At 41.3% G+C, this 25005-nt stretch overlaps 1 non-coding gene across 1 annotated transcript; it reads right to left on the reverse strand.

Annotated features, from left to right (window-relative positions):
* Nucleotides 1-1217: 1217 nt before the first annotated feature.
* On the reverse strand, nucleotides 1218-1289 carry Trnae-uuc. The gene has a single exon. It is a non-coding gene; the product is annotated as a tRNA-Glu (tRNA).
* Between the last annotated feature and the right edge of the window lie 23716 nt (nucleotides 1290-25005).

Here is a 25005-nt window from a genome sequence, read left to right on the forward strand (position 1 = left end):
GGAATGAATGTTGGCGGCACTGCTTCCCTGCGAGCAGTGTGGTGGATCCCTCGGTGGGGTTTAATAAGAGTTTTGGGAAGAGCGCGGAGAGGAGAGATGAAGGAGCCGCCCCGCAGAGAGAGAGGAGGTGAAGAGAACCCCACCGCTCCGGAGGATGCCCCACCCCACCCCTCCACTCTCGCAGGGGCCGATGGGAAGGGCGGAAGACAACCCTTTTAAGGCGAATGGGTTTGCGCGGGAGAAGATGTTGAAAAGGGTCTCTCTCTCGCTCTCTGCTTCCCTGACCTTACCCCAACATCCTCCGTCGTCTCCCAGGACGACCCCACCCTCAATGGCTTGGGGGGTGAGTGGGCCAGACCCTCCCCCCCCCCACCTCTTGTACGCCTTTTTTCTCCTCTGCGTGTACCCACGAGAGGAGGCTGCTGGAGCACCCAGGCCCTCCCACGCCCCCTCATTCAGGGACCCTATCTCTCGACTTCCGGGGGAAAGAGGAGTGGGATGGGGGAGGGTACGAAAGATCTAAACCCATAATAAACAAAGAGTGATGCTGATGATGTTAAGTCACGGATGAAAAAAATAAATACATATTGCTAGAGAGACTCGATTACTGAGTTTTGCTTTAACCAGCTTATTATCACACTGCAATCCGGTTAATTTGTGAACATCGTGACTGGTATACATTACCCCAATTAAGCGGCTGGTTGTTTTATTCGAAGCATCGTGAGTTGTTACGGCAAAAAGTGCAGCGTTTCAAGTATGTTACACGAGTTAGGATGGGAATCTTTACAGGAGCGTAGATCGAAGTATAGGCTTAACTTACTTAGGAAATTGGGAGAAGAAATTTTCTCAGATGACGTGAATCATGATAAGCATGTATATTTTGCTAGAGTGCGTAATATTTCTTTGACCGTGCGGTGTGCATGTGGTGGTCCTCTTGCATGCTGCAGGTTGGTGATTTTTCACCCCCTGCCAAACACCTTAGAGGTAACTCGCAGGGTATTATGTAGATGAAGCATTATCTAAATATTCATACATAGACGCTGAAATATAGCAAAGAAGGTATTCGCTTCTCCATAATAATGAAAAATACTTAAATTTAAGTTTTTTTCATAAAACAATAACCATACATTAAAAAATATAAGGCAGGAATCGAACCCGCGACCGTCGGTTGGGCTGGCGAAGACATTACCCCGCCGTCACCGACGCCGGTAAAAAAGTTCCCATGCCGGGAATCGAACCCGGGCCTTCTGGGTGAAAGCCAGATATCCTAGCCACTAGACCACATGGGACGGTAAGGAAATCGAGATTGGTGAGAACTAAAAACCTTTAACCTGGACTAAAACTGAAAATTCCTTTTTGCTGAACTCTTAATATTCTGCGCTAAATATATTGGCGGCAAGAAAGATTGGTGAAAAACCTCAACAAGAGGAGGAGGGGGAGGAGTGAGCTTCATGGTTGGAATGACGATTGGTGGGCATCGTGAATATGCTAACCTCACGCATGGATTCCTCGGAGGAAATGGTGGCGGGGCGGGAGGGGGTGGTTAGCCAGGTGGATCCACATCCACATAATGAGAGCCACTTATAGGGTGTCTGGCAGGGGGTGACCACTCACCACGGTGGTAGGAATCACTATTTAAATCTCTCTCTTTTGAAGTTTGTTTCCGTTATTTTTTCCTCGTGATTCCGTGTACCGTGTTACGACGGTGAACGAAGGATATGTTTCACGCCGTCTGAGAAAAACTCCCGTGACTTAGCAAGTCTGGAAGATAACTTAAATAGAATTTTACATTAACGTAAACATACCACAACCAGTAGGCTACTACGTTATAAACATTTATCACTACGATCTTGAAGACGGTTTACTTCATAATAAGTGACTAACCAATCGCTGCATCCACGATAGGTTAATACCAAAATAAAGTAAAATTGAAACTTAAATTCGGGGTTGACAATTACCATTTCTTAAACTTTTCCTTCATTAACTGGTGACCATAAACTATAACCTTGAATTCGAGTATAGTAGCCTTATTATGTGACTGACCGCATTCCTAGGAAAAATATTTAGTTAAACTGTAATCGCAATAGCGCTCTTTATAACATATTCCATATCTACCTAAAATATTAGAAAATGGATGCACCCATAAAAATCTTAGTTGTAACCACATTCTATGTCTATTAAGCAGCTAAGGAAAAAAAAACTCTTGCACTCCTATTCCCTTGAATTTTTGTCTGAACAATCATTCATCTCAAAGCTTCCGCGGAATTCATATAAAAACTCAATGGTTCTTCGAGCAATCTCATACACTTTATTCAGAGGGTTGATAATAAATATAGAAAGTCCCGTGTTCGATGGATTGTTTTTTCCGGAATAATTGGAAAATTTATTTATTTATCACATCCCCCGTAAACAGCACATAACGGCCTTTTACAACGAGGGTTTCCAATATGATCAAAGTACAACACAAACATCCATGCCCTGGATAAGGATCACCTACCCAGGCGGGATTCGAACCCACTACCTACGGTTTGGCAGTCGAGGACTTTACCCCACCGCCACCGAGTCCGGCAATTAAAGGAAAAATATTATAATTTTTTTTCGCCGCCCCCGAAAACAGCTCATATAAGGCCTTTTACATTGGAGGATATAACATGAAACAACGACTAGCTCACACAACCCCCATCCCTGGGTAGGGGTCGAACCCGCGGCCTTCACTTTGGCAGGCGAGGTCTTAACCCCACCGCCACCGGTAAACGTATTATATATGACCGTAAAAATAAAAATAAAACAAGTACTTAAAAATATTATTAATTGAATATCTGTATCAAAAGGTCTATTTCACACTCTATATTAGGCTATTGATCTCAACCAAGGCCGCCAAGAGGTATTGCCTTTAATACAGGCCTCTCTACAGCAAAAAGAGGATCCTCGAAGTTCATCACGTTGCCGTAGAATTGGCTGGAGGTCTTGATGTAACAAAAATGATGCGAAATATCAAATATTAGAAACGATAATTGTCATTACCAGAAAGTAATTCTCAGATCGCCAAAAAAAAGGTTTCATAAATTGGTAACCCTGAATCACACGATATTTTTTTCACGGAGGATCAAAATAGTGATCGCTCGATCCATCATTTTCTGAATCACACGGCCATTCCCACCGTCCCTTTTTCAATCGCTGATTCCATCACTTTCCTTTTTTTTTACAAGAAACTGTCATTCAATAAAGGTGTGGCGTTAAAACCGCTGATAGCGGGCGTGGGTTCTGATAGGCTGACAAACGGTACCAGGGATTGTTTCGGCGACGAAAAAAGGGACGAGTCGAGTGATGAAAAAAGGGATGGGATTCCCATCTCTCGAGCTAACGCGGAAAATGATGGCGTGAAACGATCATTTTTCCGCCATCATTGGAGTGATCGGTGGAGTTATCGCTCCGAAGGCGCGGAAAAAAAGATCGTGTGATTCAGGCTTACGTTCACAAATTCATTTCATGTTCCAGTAGCCACACTTTTATACGAAGCACATGAGACATATGAGTTGTTCGTTTCCTTTTTAAACTCTTTCTTCCTTCTAGACTCTGATGCCTCCACACACATGGTCACTTACTCCTCATATTTATTCCTCAACAAAGGACTGTTATAGTTCCCTGTCGGTAGTCTGACATTCCTCTTGTTTCCCGACCAGGCATAAAATACCCCTATGTGGTACGCCAAATTCATCATCCTCTCCTCATTAGAACCCTGAACATTTTCAAACTTTCTGCCGATTTCAGGCACATTCCAAGTGCTTTGCGGAGACAATGAAGGTCCCAGCGGAGCGCAGCTGACCTTGAACGGACTTTCTCTTTTCCGAACTCAACCAGAAGCGTATCCGACTATCGAAGCATTCGCCCTCGACCGAAGAAGCACTTAGCAACGGGCCACGTTCATTCCCGTGGAGCTGAGCTATATGGAATGCAGACTTAAAAATATTTCAGGGGAAACGAATCATGGTAGGCATCCTGCCTGACTCACGCGACTAAATGTCGCTTCCTATTTCCTGTAAAACTATAATGAATAAATCTCAGTTCATTGTTTCCACCCAATTGATTATTTACATAGGAACTGATTTCCACTATTGATTGACACAAATGAGATAAATTCAGTTGATTATTTTACACAAACCATTTAACTGTGAAAAGTTACAAATTTACTTCTTGCTAATTTCATCTACATCTACATAATACCCTGCGAGCCACCTCTAGGGTGTTTGGCAGGGGGTGATCAATCACCAGCATGCAGCATGCATTTGGACTCCCACATGCACACCACACCGTCCAAAAAACGTCCCGTATAATAACAAACTATACTACTACATGCTGTTAGAAATAGAATATAGAATAGAAATTCAGAAACATGCATTAAGTTTAACATAGGTTAGTAGGCTACACTACAATTCATGTAATCTATTTACGAGGTCTATTGCTGCCGTTATAATCTCTTATTGATCGTGGAAAAAATGACATTCGGAATCTGTCTGTTCTGCAATCTATCTCTCTTATTTTATTTATATGATCTGCTCTTCCGTAGTACGTTGGCGTCCGCAAGATATGGTTAACTTCGTCAGAAAAGACACTGCTCTTGAATTTATCTAAAAGGTTTAGTCTATTTTTCAATCTACGGTCCGACAGAGATTCCCATCCGAGTTTATCTAAGAGGTCAGTTACACTAACAAGACTATCGTAACGACCTTTCACATACCTGCAGCTCTTCTTTGCACGCGTTCTAACTCTGTTATTAAGCCTTTTTCATGAGGGTCCCAAACACTGGCAGCGTATTCCAAATGTGGTCTAACGAGGGAAAAGTAGCTAATTTCTCTCACTTTGTCGTCGCACTTTCCTAATATTCTTTTAACAAAACCCATTTTACGATTAGCTTGACCGGTTATTTCTCGAATATGTTTATTCCACGATAGATCATTATTGAGTCTAACCCCTAGATATTTCACGGATTCAACAGTCTCTAATTGGGTAGCCCGAATTATATAGCTACGTTATAGGGAGTTGTTCTTCTTCCAGAAATTCATTACGACGCATTTTTCCAAATTTAATTCTAACTGCCAAGCATCGCACCAGGCTTGGATAACAGCAAGGTCATTCGTTAGTTCATCTATATCTTTGCTGGAACGGATTTCTCTGTAAACTACAGCGTCGTCTGCAAATAATCGTAACTTACTCTGCACTACTTCGCCAATGTCGTTTATATAAAGAAGGAATAGGAGTGGGCCAATGACACTACCCTGAGGAACGCCAGAAGTGACTCTAACCTCATTTGAGACTGCACCGTCTAATACTACTCTTTGGACGCGGACGCTCAAAAATTCTCTAATCCAGGAAATGACATCTTCGTCTAGACCATAAGATTTCAGTTTTATCATTAACTTTCCGTGGGATACTTTATCAAATGCCTTTTTGAAATCAAGAAAAATCGCGTGTACTGGAATGTTGTCTTCCCCGGAGACTAAAATATCGTGGGCGAAAAGCGCTAACTGAGTTTCGCACGATCTGCTTTTCCTGAATCCATGTTGAGTTCCCATCAATAAGTTTTATGCGTCTAGGTGTTTCATTACCAAGCTGACTACGATGTGTTCTAGGACTTTGCAAGAGATGGACGTTAAAGATATCGGCCTGTAATTAGATGGCTGTTCCTTGTCTCCACTTTTAAATATAGGCGTTACATTAGCGATTTTCCAGTCATTAGGTACTTCGTGTTGCTTGATGGATTTACTGAATATTAACTGCAAGTAATGGGCAATTTCTGAGGTTAGTTCTTTATATACGCGAGAAGGGATTTCGTCTGGACCAGGTGATTTATTTGGACTAAGCGATTTCAATATATTTTTTATTGCGAGCGTTCTAATGTCAATAGGTGGCATCTTATGTATACAGGGATTGTCATCGGTCTCGGGTGAGTTTTCGGAAGGCTCCGTGAACACGCTCTTAAAGTAGAAATTTAATAAATTGGCTTTATCGTAACTGCTTGTCAACACATCTCCATTGTCGTTTCTCAGCGAACATACGGTAGACCGTTTACCTTGAACTTCCCTAACATATGACCAAAATGCTTTTGGGTTATCCTGTAACTGCTCTACTAGTGTTTTTCTTTTAAAATTCGTGAACGCATTCCTGAACGCTTCCTTCGTGGCGGCTTTAGTCATCCTATATTTTTTAATTATTAGCTCGCGTTCATTAGCGGATAAATCCGTGCTGACTTTTTTCATTTTAGCATGACACGCTCTCTGTCGCCTCAATGATTTTCTCACTTCCGCATAATTTCTCACTTCATGGATAGCTTCGATAAATTCTCCTCTTACACGCTCCCTAATAAGATAAGACGTTGGTGAAACACTTTAGCAATATCCCAAAGGTAGTAAAACAATCGGCTCCAGGTCACTTACATGGCACCTGCCCTATGGGTCTATTCATAAGCGTTTATCAAGCGAATACATTGACCGATCATGTACTATGCCGAAAAAACGTTTCCGATGCCCTGAATGAGATATGTAAACTTGCATGAAGTAAGGCTAAGATATAGATGAACTAACGAATGATCTTGCTGCTATCCAAGCTTGGTGCGATGCTTGGCAGTTAGAATTAAATTTGAAAAAATGCGTCGTAGTGAATTTCTGGAAGAAGAACAACTCCCTATAACGTAGCTATATAATTCGGGCTACCCAATTAGAGACTGTTGAATCCGTGAAATATCTAGGAGATAGACTCAATACTGATCTATCGTGGAATAAACATATTCGAGAAATAACCGGTGAAGCTAATCGTAAAATGGGTTTTGTTAAAAGAATATTAGGAAAGTGCGACGACAAAGTGAGAGAAATTAGCTACTTTTCCCTCGTTAGACCACATTTGGAATACGCTGCCAGTGTTTGGGATCCCGAAAAAGGCTTAATAACAGAGTTAGAACGCGTGCAAAGAAGAGCTGCAGGTATGTGAAAGGTCGTTACGATAGTCTTGTTAGTGTAACTGACCTCTTAGATAAACTCGGATGGGAATCTCTGTCGGACCGTAGATTAAAAAATAGACTAAACCTTTTAGATAAATTCAAGAGCAATGTCTTTTCTGACGAAGTTAACCATATCTTACAGACGCCAACATACTACGGAAGATCAGATATATAAATAAAATAAGAGAGATAGATTGTAGAACAGACATATTCCGAATGTCATTTTTTCCACGATCAATCAGAGATTACAACGGCAGCAATAGAACTCGTAAATATATTGCATGACTTGTAGTGTAGCCTACTAACATATGTAAAAATTAATGCATGTTTCTTAATTCAATTATAAATTCTAACAGCATATAGTAGTATAGTTTGTTAGTATACGGGACGTTTTTTGGACGGTGTGGTGTGCATGTGGGAGTCCAAATGCATGCTGCATGCTGGTGATTGATCACCCCCTGCCAAACACCCTAGAGGTGGCTCGCAGGGTATTATGTAGATGTAGATGATGGCTCTCACGCGCAAAGTCACGTCTATGCAGGACGAAATTCGCCATGAAAAAATAATATGGCATAGCCGGGATTCGAACGTGGATCTCTCCATTGCCGGTTATACCGATACAAGGCGAGCCGGAGAAACATTGCCTACTTTTTCGCTTTTCCGCAACGGGCGTTTTTCAACCATGCAAGCAATAATTTGCAATGAATTTTTCCAGGAAAAGCGGAGACGACACGTAATGGAAATCCATCAATGCACTCTTCAACTCATAAAACAATCCCAAAATTAAACCACAGCGGAAAACCATAATTTGCTGCTGCATTAACCAATGGAACGCAAATCATTCCACGAGCACAACTTCATCTTGTCCGTGAAAGTTATGCTACGCCATCAACTACATTCCTACACTAAAAAGCAATGACCTAAGTGTATGTGAAACTACTGAATAGAGCTCAGTTTATATGTTTATCAATTTTTTCGATAATAGCCGTTTGAGGAACTTTTAAGGAGAATTTTCGCAACATAATTTCTTGCCTGACCAAATATAAAATTTGGACATGAGTCTTTACGCCTTGCTAAGTTGGCCTCTTTATTTTCAGAAAAATAAGGAATGTGAAATAATATTTTCCTCTCGATAGATATTAATGAATCTAGTCATTTATTTACCGGCCGAAAATGTTAGCATTCATTGCGATAATATTGCTTCTCTTCGTCCATATGCTTATTCCATGTGCTTGTTATTTGTCCAATTCTGAACATCTCTTGTCTGTTTGTTAACTTGAAAATTTCATTCCATTTTAAGGGTCACAGCATAATAAGGATAAATTATTCGCAGACTTTTGCAACTGTATAATTTAATTGAATATATTTTTGGATAACTGTTGAATGTTTCGAGTTGTAAACGAGCACTTGCTATGTCTGTTTCAACAAATGCCAACCAACCAATTTCAATTATACGTCATTTCTGTATTTAAAATAATTCGGAAAAAATATAGTAAAACAGGCTACAGATTAAATCAGACATACATCTACATAATACCCTGCGAGCCACCTCTAGGGTGTTTGGCAGGAGGTGATCAATCACCAGTATGCAAGAGGATTCCCACATGCACACCACACGGTCATAAAAATAACAAATTCCACATTCATATAAGGGCAAAACTTGCCACAAAACATGTATTTACACTATATTTATTTCCGCTCGATACGTTCATTGGGTGCTCGAGAATGCTGCAGAGATAAAGAAACGCATCATGCTAAAATAAGTTTACAGTAAATGTCCCCTTCCTCGGCGAATAAATAAGCCTCCTACCATAGCTTCATTTCCACGTGTCTTGCATTTGTGCTCTCCACTATTTTTAGCTTGCTCTCTTGCTTATGATTGCTTACGTTTATATTTCATGTTTTTCACTGAGTTGGCGTAAATTTACAGAAATTCTGTGCGTTAGCAGTTACTTAAACGAACAAAAAATATTGGAATGTCTATTGTAATCATTAATTGTAATAATATTTAATCATTAATATTGACCAAGTATTAATGATTTCGACCAAATCGCACATACCTTTAAAACTGACTAAATTATAAACACTAAAACAGAATTAAACCATATGGTCGATGACCTTTTCGAAGACTGAATAACAAACCCCTCAAAGAAGCATTTCAATCGGCAAGGGAAACAAATTCAAAAGAGGTAGAGAGGGTGAGTGAGAAGGGAAAGGTGGGATGAATCTCGCTGGTTAAACTTTTAAAAGCCTTTTCCCACATAAGCGGTAGGTATTGCCCCCGTGAAGGGTTTTTGGGGCCGCCGCCACACCGCGGGTCTGCTAGGCATTCGTTTGCGGTTTGAGAAGTGTGGCCAGCGTGGTTTCTGAGAGGAGGGGGGTGAGATCGGGGTTGGGGGAGGGTCGTCCCTTTTCCCCTCCCACGCCAAAGGGATGGAGGGAGGGGGGAGGTTTGTGTTTTTTGCTCCCCGCCCACCCCCCGTGGCTACAGATGTCGGGCGACTTTCCCCGTCCTCATCGTGTGGAAAGAGAGAGAGAGACCCTTTTCCCATTTGGTCCCCATGGGGACAAGAGGAGGGGTGATGGTGTTAAGAGGACCTTCCTGGGGCAGTGAAAGATTTGGGAGGGGTGAATGACCCCTTTAAAGATCGTGTTTATATACACAGAGGACTTGAACAAGTGCGAATGAAAATCTGCGCCCCAAGTGTTTCAGAAAAAAAATGTCGCAAATTGAATTGATAACTACCACTAAAATGAAATTCTGGATGGAAATAAGTATTAACGAAGGCAATGACTATTCCGTGGTATTGCAAAAAACTCTCTTCTGAATGAAATTCGAAGATCCAAGCGTGATGGATTGTAAGTTTTCCAGAGTGAAAAAAAATACACACACGCAATTTTCCACGATTTTAACCATGCCATTTTTGCCTTGCAGTAACATAGAAATAATACATAGTTTATAATCGTGGAAAACTGCCAATATTTATTTCAACACTGTCTTCTGATTACGCCTTACGACCTTCTGTTTAAAAACCAGCATTCTTGGGGTTCGGGTTGGTTTTGTGCTTAGAGTGTTGGCCTCCTACCCAATGGGCCTGGTTTCAAATCCCGGCCGTAGCAAAGATTTATCAGAGACTGCCCGATCCCTGCTTGGGTGCTTAGTGGGAACTGGGGAGCACCTCAAGCGCAACACTCCGTCCGTCGGATGGGTCGTTACCCATGTTTCGCTTGGCGGCTTTTATTACGAGCAAGTTAATTCCGACGCCGAGTTTCTCTCCACCTTTCCTCACTTACCCTTTCCTCGTGGCGCAAATGACCTCTGCTGTCATACCAAAATATTCTTGACAAGATATTTACATCCAGGCGATACCTTGCCAGCCAACTCTAGGAGGTTTATCGGGGGGTATTATTTTCTTCTACATGCACTCAACTTCCTGTGCTGCCGTTACCACAATGGCGCATGCAATTGAGTTGGCTCTCAACAGCCATGCACTAGTTGATGGTTTGAGGCGTCACTTTATGGAATTTACCATGATTGAATGAATGAATGAAAATTGAACTTTGTTTTTCCATATAAATAAATATATATGTGGAAAAACAAAGTTCAAATTTTATTCATCAGCCATGCCCTATTTATTACGCGTCGGTGGCAGCGCGGCGTGCTTAAGTCCTTGCTTGCCAACTTAGATATCGCGGATTAGATTCCCTCCTGGGTGAGTTAACTCCACTCAGTGTGTGAATATGTGACTATTCTAGGATGGGCATGTGACTTTCTGAGTTGTTAAAATCAAGGGTGATCTTTAAGGTCCTAATTTCCCATGTTAAAATAAATGCGTCATTATCATTAGCTCAAAGGCCTAATTTAAATAAATGGGCAGCAGAAAACAGAGATTTTAGAAGTTCTTTCGAAGGGCAATCAGGGATAGTGACAGATGTGCCATCAATGCAATTATACGTTGCACATTGTAGGTCGACCAAATCCATGGCGTTTCTGTCTTTATTTACCTTCTCTAGTTTGGGTTTGTTGTTCTTTGTTTTCCTTTTTGGCATCAAATTAGTTTTATGCAGCAGCATGGATATATGTATAATCCACTCAATAATTCTGTGTTTTTGATTGTTTGTTATCCTCTTGCTTGGAGCAATGCAGGATCACAGGGAGAGCTCACTCCGCCTGCTGCCATGCGCATGTGTTATGGCCTTTATTTCGATGACTTCGAAGACGTAGTGTATTGCATTGCAGTGATTTTGTATTCCCATCCACTGTCATACACCCTTGAGGTGTATCGCGTGGTATGATGTAGACGTAGATTATTATTACTACTCAAGACAGTGTTTCGGTACCGAATTCTTCGAGCATAAAAAAAACTTTTCAAAATTAAATATAGGGTATGATGTTTAGTCCACATAATGGCGGGAAGTCCACGTAATAAGTCCACGTGGGGAACACATATAAAGAATATTTGCGGCATAGCCCTGAAGAAATTAGGATTCGTCAAGCGTATTGTGGGAAGATTTTCGGATGAGAAAGTAAAAGAAAGGTGCTATTTCGCTCTCGTCCGACCGCACCTTGAATATGCAGCGAGTGTATGGGATCCAGTTTTACTCCAGGAGTAATAATCTTTCGATTTAGGCAATAAAAAAATAATAGGAAACCACCCTATTGAGAATGGATGTCTTTAAGAGCGACACGGAGAACATAACATTACAGCCACACCATATTTCCAGGTCCTTTAGAAGCAATAAATTAAGAGAGATGTTTTGCTGAACGGATAGATATGGGAATTTGTTTTTCCCCCGAACCATAAAGGGCTTTAATTAATACTAGTCCCAACTTCGTTAGAGCACTTCATTTTTTTTAGCTGTAAACGGCTGGAGTCCTAACACCCCTTGCCACACGCCTTTTAGGCGGCTTGCGGGGTATTGTGTAGATATAGATGTAGAATTGTAAAGGGCTCGGTGAGAAAGACGGTCGGTCGAGGCAGTTTTTCACGATCGCCCAAAACGAGGAGATTTAAGGGAAGAATGATTAAAATAGGAAGCATCCTATTTTACGCATAAAATGCGATTAGAAGTTTGACGCATTCGCATGAAAAATTCCTCAAACGCAAATCGACGGAGCAGGGAAAATAAATTAATTCCCTCCTCCTGGGCACATTTGACGGAAGGCAAACGGAGCCGCATTCGACCCTCCCTACCAACACTCGCAACCACGGCTACGTCACTGTCTCGCGTACGCGCGAGAATACGCACAATTTACGCTCTTGCGTGGAAGCAGTGGAGAACCCGTGGTAGTACTCACTCGTGGAGTGTTTTAGCGTACGTTGTGCGTACTATACAACGTTGCGGCCGAAAAAAGAATGAACGTCGTGGTGCGTAAACGGGAATGTGGGCGATAGGGCACGCAGCATGAGAGGAGTTTGTTGGACAGCGTCGCGGGCCACAGTGTGATAGCCCATTGAAAAGGGCTGCTTGATCTTCTTCGGTGGTGAAGGACAACTCGTAAATTGCAGAGGAAGGCGATAGGGATACACTGCACTATGGTAAAATGAATGAGGCAGGGGAAAAGGCGTTAATGAATGGATGGATACCTTTCGCTGAATGTAGCCAAAAATTTCAGAAGGTTACACAAGTTATGAGTGAGCCAAGAGTTAAGGCTCCTACAAAATTACCTCATCTGCAACTGTAGGAAGGTCATATTTTGTTTTATGGGATTTTGATACGTTGCACAATAAAGATCGATTTATAAAAAATTGGCCTCGTAATCTATGCTAACATTACAATTGTCTTGTATGATATGTGATAAGAAATGATGGAAGTTACAGATATTGGTTATATAAGGTATTGAAATATTTCCAATGAATTCGGTGGGAATGTTGCAATGTGTCATGTAACAAATATTAATAACCTCCACTACCTCGTGCCACGTATCATACAAAAGTAAATGAAATATCATTGACTATAATTTGGTTTGTAGTGCACTTTAAGGTGTGCTTACTAGGTTGCCCTCAGGAGGAGGGGTTAGATGGTGAACAGATAGCCAATGAAACTTTTGGGGAAGCTCGTGCACCTAATGTTGAGGGTGTTGACATTGAAATTTATACTTGGACAATTATTAAAATATCGACAAAACTGGACAAAGAGTGGCATCCACAACGAATGGTACCAGAAAAATGGCATAAGTAAAATGTTTTTTTTTTCTCAATAATACGCGAAATAGTTTGGGGAGGAGGGTGAATCATCGGTTTCGGGGGAGTATATTCCCCTCACTTTAGGGGGTGGGTATGGATTAAACTAAGAATGAACATACCCGTGTCGCAAGGGGTAGATAGAGAGCATTAACGGAACTCCTTCTGAGATCATCCCGTCCGCCAGCGCTCTAATCCCTCCCTTTCGCATCCCCTCTTTGACAGCAATTCGCCCTTTGAACACCCGCACTTCCTATAAATACAGGAGATTCGAATGAAGGGGGAGTCTAATCTGAGGTTTCAGGCGAGATGGAGTGAAAACGGAACATAATGAAGAAGCAGGAGCAATTTCCACAAATTTAAGTTAATAAATATGTTAAAGTTAAGTCAAAGTCAAGTTAAATTTCAAGTTAAATTCAAACCCTTCCAAAATTGTGGAAGGGGGAGTCCTTTCCTTGACCGGTACCTCGCCGGTCTGCGCCATCGCAAGACCCGCGACTCCTCCTCCTATTCCCCGCGCCTTCCGCCGTGCTCCGAACACCGTATTGCAATGTATGTGCTACAATAAATATCGGCCAACCTATCAGTATTTTTCTTTTATTCCTCCCTTAATGTCACGACGGCACCTGTAGCAAACGTACCCTCATCCACATTTAAGTACTCTACTTCTCCTTTCCATTTCATTTTTCTCAAACTCCATTCTGCTCCAGATAAACACTAGGTATTTCTTTTTTCAAGTCTAGTAATACATTGAGATGAGTTGTTATTTCAATATGGAAGGTACTATTTATTTTATGCTGACTTTAACGTTACTTCGGAATATATCATTATTTCTTATAATTTTCTAATTGTAAAAGCAAACTTAATTTTTATTTCTGTAGTCTTTAGGACCTTTAGGTCCACGGCAATAAACGCTTATTATTCTCTCTATAGTTTATATCATCATTCCATATCTTTCGTATCAAAGTTTATAGAAATGAAAAAAATTGTTGCTAATGCCAATGTCAATCGAAGTATACCTCTTTAGTACATACCATTAACTAACTTAAGTACATCATCTCTCACTGGTCGCACTTGCAAACCGGAATGTACTTACGTTCAAGCGTGGTGCTTGGGCACTGTAGAGGAACTATAAACCATAAAAAAATCCCTTGAAATAAAATTTATGCACAAAAATGGTGATTGGTATATTATATATCTGGCTGTCTTTGTATATTCAAGCGCTGCCTAAAGAATCATTTCGTCTATAGGATGGTTGTAGGAATTACCCCATTTCCGCCGAGAAAATTTTCTGCTTGTGATTGTGAAAATATTTAGGTACGTAGCTCCAATGGTGGTTTCAGCAATCCAGTTAAATATTCTGGTGATACATCAACTTGTTCCTTCATGATGAACAGTAGCCATACAGCTACCCTGGGTGGTAACGAGGTCAGAATCTAATGATGTTCTCTTTCTACGAGTGACCTTGATAGAAAGGTTAATGTTGAGGGAAAGCATAATATACTCAATGCCATTAATCAAATAAACCTATGCAATGCCATCATATGTATTCTCTTTTTTATTACTTGCCCATAATTTGCAGACAGTGGGCGTCCATATTGAATTTCCGTTTCGCACCCGGATGATAATTCTGATTGGATGTACCACACACAATGTGGACCCTTTATCTGGTCATTAACTCATTAACGCCAAGGAAACTCTCTGCTTACGATTGTGAAGGTTTTTAGACACTTTTATCCAATGGCCGTCTTCAGTAGAGCAGTGAAATACTTTGGTGATTATCAACTTGTTTCTTCAGAATAACCCGTGACTATATTGATTCAATGAATGGGAGCGAAGTCAGAATATAATTTTGTACAATTTCTACGAGTGATCTTGATAGAAACGATAAATCTACTTTTAGGATACTTTTGGATGAAGGAAAGTTAAAGTAATCTATACAATGCCATTTCGTGTTTACTTTTATGATACTTGCATGTAATTTACGGACAGTAGGCGTTCACATTGAGGTTCCATATCGCAGCCGTCTCTTTCCGTCATTGTTCGTATTTCGACTGGCTTCAAAAATAAAGTAATAAGCGGATCAAGTTATCTCAAGCTCCAACAACGTATTTGTGACAATTTAACACTAAAAAGAAGTGCGGGTTTTCTTCAAGAGAAGCATGTACTTAGAATGGTAGGGTGTAGACATATGGCTAAGGTGTAATGAATTTGGTTAATTAAACATCGGGATGGAGAATAAAATGTATCGAAAAAGAGCTTCAATTTTGATGTATTACGTTGATTACATTATTAATGCGTTTAAAAAATACTACAGGATAATATTTTGATTGTAATTTCTAAACACTATTTTCAATTATCAGCTGTTCTTGCGCATAAACAACTGCAAGGAAACCAAAACATAGTATATCTAGTCAAATATTTTGGAAACTCAAGCACAAACCAGGTAAAAAAAATTCTCCTAGAATCACGGTATAGTATTTGGAAGAGGTGACCGACAGTTGAGGTCATTTTCGCCATGAGGGAAGGGTAGGTAAGGAAGGGTGGAAAGAAACCCGGCGTCGGCATTAGCCTGCTCTTAACGAAAGGCGGCGAGGGGAGCACGGCTTAACGTCCCATCCGACGGACGGAGTGTTGCGCTTGAAATGTCCTCCACACAACACTCAAGCAGGGATCGGGCAGTCTCTGAAAATTCTCTGCCACCGCCGGGATTTGAACCCGAGCCCACGGGGTGGGAAGTCAACACTCGAACCACCACACCAACCCGATCCCCTCCTAGAATCACTGATTACGACATAAAATAAGACTAAACCCTTCTACTATGTTTCTATTACCAAACCCCCTAGAGATGGCTAGCAGGGTATTTTGTAAATGTAGATGTTCTTACACAATTGATAACCATTCCCTCCCCAAGACGCCTTTTGTGTATTGCTTTTGTAACGAAGTGCTGTAGTGAGCCAATGGACAAAATTTGCAACAACGTTGATCAATCTTAACTTCCGTTAAAACTGTTGCCATAAGGCCTTTTGCGCCACTATCCGCATCTTGACGAGCAAAAAATTTCAAAACCACAAAAACATTTCATGAGTAGGAAACTGGCTGTAGCGTAGCTCACATAAATTACATGTTATGAAATTTCAATACATTTTCGTTCAAGATCCGTTCAACGCAAAAAATTCTCTATGAAAACACCATTGCACCATAAATACAGTGGGCAGCTCACTAGTACAAACAGGTATTCCCTAAAGATAATAAGGTTATAATATCACTAATGGAGATATGCCTACATGACTGTCACGAATGATACAAAAAACCTATTTCAATTTTTAATTGAAGATTCGGTTCTTGGGGGCTATAAAAATAATCTGAAATTACGCTATGAGCTATTGAGGTGCTGCTAATCGTTTTTTGTCCCATTTCCGGCGAAGTATTCATAAAAACGAAGTGGGTTAAGAAACTTCGGCAAAACGTATAACACGAGCAACTTACTTGCTACAATATCAATGAATAAGAGAAAAACTGACCGTAATGTTAAGCAAACGTTATGTTACTGATAAGTGATGCCTGCGATTAACGTGCATCTCAATTGTGGCATCTTACGAAGGGGTCCCGATGCGTGATGCCTGATGAAGCGCCTAGCCTTCCTCCAACGCATATTTGCTGATGACGTAATGCGTTCACAGATTCAATGATTACCTTATTTTCATCCTGCCCTCACTCGCGACTCAGTCCTCAATCACACATGTAAGCCATTTACAATGTCTTATATTCCTACATCCCAGGATCCCAAACACTGGCAGTGTATTCTAAATGTGGTCTAACGAGGAAAAATTAGCTAATTTCTTTCACTTTGTCGTCGCACTTTCCTAATATTCTTTTAACAAAACCATTTTACGATTAGCTTGACCGGTTAATTCTCGAATATGTTTATTCCACGATAGATCATTATTGAGTCTAACTCCTAGATATTTCACGGATTCAACAATCTCTAATTGGATACCCCGAATTATAAAGCTACGTTGTAGGCTAAGTATTAAAAATTCATTACGACGCATTTTTTCAAATTTAATTCTAACTGCCATGCATCGCACCACGCTTGGATAGCAGCAAGGTCATTCGTTATTTCAGATATATCTTGCTGTAACGGATTTCTCTGTAAACTACAGCGTCGTCTGCAAATAATCGTAACTTACTGCGTACTACTTCGCCAATGTCGTTTATATAAACTCCTACATTCAGAGTACTGATATTGTTCCGTGCACTAACATAAAGAGTACATCCTCGTCATATCCAAACTAAACGACTACTCCACACTCAGATTATCTACAATTAAAACATCTCCTTTCTTCCGCATTTCCCCCCGTAGTAATTCTCCCCCTACTGAAATTCACTCCTTTTCTTCCTATGCTGATTGCTTATTGACTTGGCATCAGCACACACTTTCCGAAATAATAATACAATACAGTCAATTGTCAGTATGTTTCCATCTCGGTGGTTTCTTGTTTTTCCAATGTTGGATTTCTAAGTACCTCCTATATTTTATTTGTCATAGTTGTTAGTGCACTTTCTATCGGCGAAATTTCTGCACCTTTGTGATTTTAATGTAAAATTAAGAAATTTTCTCCTCCTTATCCGCCTGAAAGGCACGGTTTACAAAATATTAGGAGTCAATGAACTCCAGCCAGGAAGCGATACCCTTGTTGGAAAGAAATGCTGTTTTGCGGAAACTCGGGCTCTTTTTTTCGCCGAATATTTCCCTTTTATATCTCCTCTCCCGTTCACTTTCAAATGAAAGCACACTTTTTCTTCCGCGCGTTTTCGAACCAGAGTGCGTCGCCGCGTGAGGAAGGTGGAGGAGGTGGGGGGGGGGGGAGGGAAGGCATATCCCCCACCCCCCGTCTACGGGGGTAACCGTCGTCGACGCACCCCCTACCCCAGCATAGTCCATTCTTACGCCCGATTTCCCAGAATGCACCACTACAATCTCATCCCCCAATCCTCTCATAGGTAGTAGGCACAGGAGTAGAAGCATCTATCCAGTCTACGTTCGCACGCCTCCTTGCCGGAACTGCAATTTTTTTGGGCCTTCCACACCCCCCCCCTCCTATAGACACCTGAAAACGCAACCTAAACTCCACACACATTTCTGATGCGCCGGGACGAGAGAGAGAGGAAGGGAGAAAGAAATAAAGAAAAAATCCCCGTGGAAACCGAAACCCTTTCCATGTACTTCCGCGCCTATCCACTCTTCAACCCCTGGGTCACCCTCTCCCCCCCCTCTCTCACCTATTCTTCATCATCGCACAAGATTCGCTTTTTTAAAAGTCGAGGATCCCATTTGGGTGCCCTCGTCCGACCCCCGAAGAACAGGCCACAGAAGAACGTATTAGAAAAAAAACGGTCGCCTCATGTGTGTGACTCTGCCTTCATCCTCTTCAGCGAGCCGTGGTAATGCCCCCATCTCACACACATACCCCCACAGCACCCCAAAAGGGAGGACCGTTTTTTCCCCTTCGTTACGACCCTCACGTGCGACCCCCCGGAGGGAAAGGCAAACGTTTTAAAACCTTGTGCCCCCCCCCCCCCCCCAAAGTGTGGATCGCCACCCCACGCGAAGACCAGGCAGTTTAAAGGCAAGGCGGCACATACCGACGGGAGGAACCCACGACTCCACGCGCTTTCCTCACCCGCTCTCCCGCCATTGCGAATCGCCCCCTTCCACCTCACTATAAACTGCGGAGTGGGGTGGGAAGGGAGGGAGGCTCTTTCTCTGGGGACGCCGTCATTCGAAGCGGAGGACAGGGTCCCAGACCGCCTTAAATTCCGATGGAGAAAGGAGAGATTTTGTGAGGGCTGATATGATTTCCTTTATGTGACGAAGAGAGTTGATTTTGGGTTGTGGACTTATCCTGAGAATGAGTGGTTAGGAGTTAAAGATTCAACTGAAGTGATATTAAGATATTTTGATTATTTAAATAAATTGGTGGATTTCTCCATTTTCCGGGTTATCGCCGCGTTTCGTGGTCAGAGGTGAGGACAGTTTCGCCAGGATTCCACCAGGCGTCTTCAGGTCGAAGTGGTGCTTTCGCTGTTTTTTCGGTGTTTGTTATATAGCTCTCCCTCCTATATACGCGGCAAAAACAGCGAAAGCACCACTTCGACCTGAAGACGCCTGGTGGAATCCTGGCGAAACTGTCGTCACCTCTGACCACGAAACGCGGCGATAACCCGGAAAATGAAGAAATCCACCAATTCTGTACGCCACGGAAGACTTCGAGACAATATTTAAATATATATATATGCAATTTTACACGAATATACAATTAATTCCTACCTAGGTTTCGATGTTACTTCATCACCTTCAAGGTATAAAATCGTGTCAAGTGCATTCAATTCATTCAGCTTTCTACTGGAGTGTTGGAAGATTTTTAATCATTTTGTACCTTGAAGATGAGTATTTACTTAGAAATCTTGGTTGGAATAAATTTTAGAACTGTGAAAATTGTTTTCAATATAGACAAATTTCACTCCACCACGCTCGCGTCTTCGGATTTTATTACTTCCATTAGGCGTCTCTAATAGCGGAGTTCTTTCGCAACAATCATTAGTGCTTAAACAGTTACTATAAAGTTCTCGGTAGCTCACATTTTAAGGAGGTCCTTTTTTCATTCTATGAAATCTCACGTCAATGCACATGCTTCTTGAGAAAATAGAGTTCAAATTGGAGCTGTTGTGTTCCGAGCGTCAAAAAACCGTACATGATTTCATACAAAACCAGATAAAAATTGTGGAATAATTACTGATGATATTGAGGAAAAGCATAAATGAATTTAATTTTATTTCCAGTTAATTTCTGTACAACTGATAACCGCGTAATAATAACCGCGATACAACACTTCAAACTCGAGTATTCTTTTCAAGTGTGTTACTCGAGAGTTTGCCGTCGCGAAGCGTTTCTTAATCTAGATGAAGGAGACCCTCCTAAATACAAACCCAAGCTACTCCATACACAACGTCATAGTTAAATAACCTCGGGGATTTTTTTTCTAAATTGGAAACTTGCAATATTTAATTCTATTCATCATAAATTCATGGATTTAAGTTTTCTGGTTCTTTTATATACTTATTCTTAAGTTTTCTGGTTCTTTTTAGTTATAGTTTTGCACTTCGACAGGGCTTCGGTGTACGAGGTTTTTCCAAAAACCCATATTATCTCTAGTGACGCATTGATCCAAATTTGGCCCTGGCTGGCTCAAGAGCTATTGCTTCAATTAGGTGTCATCTCACCATTAATGTCACATGAAATATACCGGACGCGGACTATTTTGCCAATCAACACTGCCTGTTCTGTTTTTATCTCCTAAGTCGCTCCTTCAGTCACCGAGACCGCAATGTCTGCATAATAATTTTATCTGTCCCCTCCGCCCTTTATTCACCCAACGCACTTCCTTCCATCATGAGTTTCACCATTTCGCCACCCGTCAGCGCACATATTCTCCATTCATAGCCTCCGTATCATAACCTCACCCACTTGTTTCCTTTCCTCGCCTAACGGAGTACTTCTTCGCTGTAAAATAATAATGAGACTAATAAAACCGTTTTGGTGGTTTCACGTTGTTAAAATTATCATAATTACATTAAATTTGGTGAAAAATTGTCAATGCCTACTCCACAGAAGAGACTACTCCTTTAATTTATTTTGCGCATCACAGTTTTACCATTCTCGTGAAGAGCTTTTGTATACACTGTCATTCGACGTATTGTCATCTACATCCACATACTACCTTGCAAGCCGCCTCAGTAGGCGTGTGGCCGGGGGCCTTTATCAGATTTACGTACACTGTACTACTAAGGCAGTTGATCATAGGAACAACCAGGAAAAGTGACTGCTTATATTTTCACCTATTCCATTCTTTGCATGCTTAGAAGCTAAGTTTTGCTTTTGTGTATAACATGTTGATTTGATTTGTTATTTTATTTATTGCAAAATCAAATGTAACGATCTCCTCAGCTGTTCATGGATTCATGCTCTATTAATAAAAAAAAACAAATGATTAAAAACAAACTAAAATCGCTCATCTGGCTATTTAATAATGTTTGCGAGTGATCGTGCAGGCATCATTACAGTTTGACAGCCAATTCCTGTCGGGTGAAAATGCGTCGAGGCCTGTCAATATAGGATAGAGTTTGGATGGAGTGAGTTGGAGACAGGGGACATCGAGCTTTCTTCGCTGGGAGAGGGGCGGGAGGGAGGAAGGTGAAGGTTGCGAGGAAGGGGTTGAGAGCCCATTGCGATTCGCTCTCAGGGCGGCGTGTAGTGATAAAGGATTAGAGCAGGAGTGAACGGTGCTTGCGGGATATGTGCTTGCTTCGTTGTAAGAGGCTTGGGCCGTGTACAGTGAACGGGGTGTTTTTTGTTCGCTTATGTTGGACCCCACATCTATCTATCTATCTCCTTTTGGCCTTTAACGCTGTCTCAGAAAATAATTTATGCTCTCAGTGCGTGCGTGCCGTGGAGGGAGCAACCGCCACGCTGGAGTCATTCCGGACATTAAGGGCGTGAAATAGCGCTGCGAGCGATAAAATGTCGTCTCTACTGAGGGAACGCAACTCCGAAAGTTCATAATGTAACTGCCGTAATCTCAAGATTTTTATATATAACTAAATATTCATAAAAGATCCATACTTGAAGCTTTGACCTCTGTATAAAATCGTTTCAGGCTTAAACTTGTGGAACAATGTTATATCCATGATCAAAACACAAATGGTAATAACCACACTTTTATTTTAACACTTAACCGACCATGGTTTCGACACTTTGTGTCATTTTCAAGGTAATCCAACAAAATAGCCCAGATGGAATTTGTAATGATGTTTTATTTTGTACTGACTCACCTTTGCTAAAGTTAAGCTTCCCCATGAGGTCAAAACCCTGACCTTCACTCACGCTCCTATTGTTGTATGTCTTCTGGTTTCGGCCTTCACTCATTTGTTCACCTAAACTGTTTCCCCCTCCCACTCCCCTCACTCCAATTCCATACGCCCGTGTTTTAATCATGGACTTTGACCTTTGATTTGTCATTGCATTTTCTCTATAGAATTCAGCACCGATTATTTTTATATTATTTCCAAAAAGATTACTCATTGAAAGAACGCCTTAAAGGGTTAAAGAGTGGTGCCGTCGTATTACGATATGAAAGTTCACGAGTGAGAGTGAAAAAAAAAAAACTGAAAGACTGAGATAATGGTGTCATTTATATCCACGTACAATGTGGCATGGGGTCCCACGTGGGAATATACGATTATGTCTTAACCATCCCTAAAAATGTGTTAATATTACTTCACAGTTTCCGTAAAATCCATCACAAATCTTAATACGTGCGATTAAAGCTGGCATTTATTCAGCGAATGTTTTCACAAAATTGGAGACATGGGGTGAAAGCAGCTTACTGAAAGGAAAGGAAGCGGTACCGCCGGGAAAAAGACGAGTTGCTCGTTTACATGGAAATATATACATGTGAAATAATGAATTCCAAAAGGGGCACATTGAGCAACTACACCATGATATGCTAAAAACACCATGAATAAACTTTGAGTGCAAATAATGTCTATTTTTAAGTTCAATATCTTTCAAAGATATTGACTCATCAAAATTGCGAGGACTCTCCGTATAACGCAAAGATATTGTATAATGTGACTTAGGGGGTGAAGAAGCAGACTTAAGGGGACGTACGATATAGTCAGCGGGGAATGGCATTAGAAGAATAGGTATGGAAAAGACATGAAAATACCAATAATTGGAGTAATGAATGATCTCCAATTCAATATATAGTGCCAATCATGAAGATGTTTAAATATTTTATTTACTTAAATGCGGTCATACTTGACTTAATGATTTACCAGGACAAAATTTCGAGCCCTTTCCCAAAGAATTAAGATATTTTTCAGAAAATAAGGAAGGATGTAATTGGTCTAATTTTATTTTATACATTTTTATTATTGTTTTTCCGTTACTACAGGATAAATGGCTCAATTGGGTCACAGCGCCGTAACCTCGAGATAAAGTGAGTCGCTTGTTTCCTTAGAAAATAATTTGATTATAACATTTTGTCCTCACAATCTCATTCAATATGTGTTCTAAATAAGATTTCGATCAAAAAAGTACTTGCCAATCTAGTTTCCCGTGAGAGAACACAAGGTACGATATTCCGCCGAGGATAAATTGTTTGCCTTGATTCTAAGGAAACTTAAGAAGTAACTAGCTACACATCATAGGTTTGTCACGAATCACATGGTATATTCGTAAGACTGATATAAATTGAACTTACCCAACGAAATAGAATCAACATCACGCACATCAGATCAAAGCACAAAGAGATATAGAAAATACCTTTATGATCGAGGCTTTATATAGGGTATATGTCGTATTATATTATATGCCGGCCTCGGTGGCGGCGGGGTAACGTTCTCGCATGCCAAACAAGAGGTTGCGGGTTCGAGTCCCGTCTGGGTAGGTTTCCTCGGTTCAGGGATGTTTGTGTTCGTATACTTGTTACATTTGTGGATTACCCCGGTATAAAATGGCCAATGAGAGTTGTATCCGGTGGTTTGAGAATAAAATATAAAAAAATAAAAATATAAAATGGACAAAAATTTAGACTCAAAGCATTTGTAGTGAGACAATCGGCATATTTAATCTCAAGGTATATCACAGCTTTTCGCCAATTCAATCAGATCACATGGAAATATATCACATGAATCACAACTCTTCCTAAAACTGATATTACACATACGAACGACACCCATTTTTTTTTAACTCGGGCGAGTCTGTTCTGCGAGAGTCGGGCATCACTTTAGTGGGCGTGGAAGGGCGCAGAGCCAATCAATCCATCCTCCACAATCAGTCCCCACTCCACATCCGTCGCATTCGCGTTCGCAGACTGCAGTACAGGTGCACTCGCCAAGTGCATGCAATGCGTGCATGCAGCTGCAGGCGACGGCGGTGGCATCTGGCGGGCGGCAGCGGCGGCTACCACAGCCGTATCAGTTGGCAGGCGTAAAAAGGAGGGGAGGGGGGCGAGCGTTTCACCCCCCCTCCCCCCACCCCCTACCCTTCCCAAATATCCCTCCGTCCACGGGAAAATCTTTTCTTTCGCGTGTCGACTGCTTGAGTGATGAGCGTTAAAAACTCGCCGATCGCCAGAGGATGATAAATAAAAGTGCAGGGGAGAGACTGTTTTTTTTTTCATCTTTCCCTTCCAACGGATGGTACAGCACGCAACGGGAAAAAGTGACAGTGTGGGATCTCGTCTCACGGAGACAGGGCCATGGAGAGGGGAACATTATTACGCAGTAGGGGCGGGGGAGTTTTGGCTTCTACCACGCATGCATCGCATCGCCTGGGCATGTGATTATCGGAAACAATAAATGGAAGGTGCCAAGGTATATATACACATGACTATCAAACGGCGAATACAATGAAAATTGGAGCCACTAACATCACTCCACCATAACCTGGAGATACAGTAAGCCGCTTGTTTCCCTACAAATGCTTTGATTCTATTTTTTTAATAGTTGCTATATTCCACGATAATTAAATTTATACCAACCTAGGTTCCAATATTACCTTCTACCAATATTACCAATCTTACCAATTACCAATCTTACCAATATTACCTTCCAACGATACTACATTATCTTCAGCGCCTTGAAGATAATGTAGTGTCGTTGAAACATAGGTCGTAATATATGTTATAGTCGTGGAAAATAGCAAGTATTTTTTTCGATATGGAAAAATTCCACTCCATCACGCTTGAATCTTCGGAT

The sequence above is a fragment of the Ischnura elegans genome, chromosome 8, assembly GCF_921293095.1.
Source record: "Ischnura elegans chromosome 8, ioIscEleg1.1, whole genome shotgun sequence".
Lineage (NCBI taxonomy): Eukaryota > Metazoa > Arthropoda > Insecta > Odonata > Coenagrionidae > Ischnura > Ischnura elegans.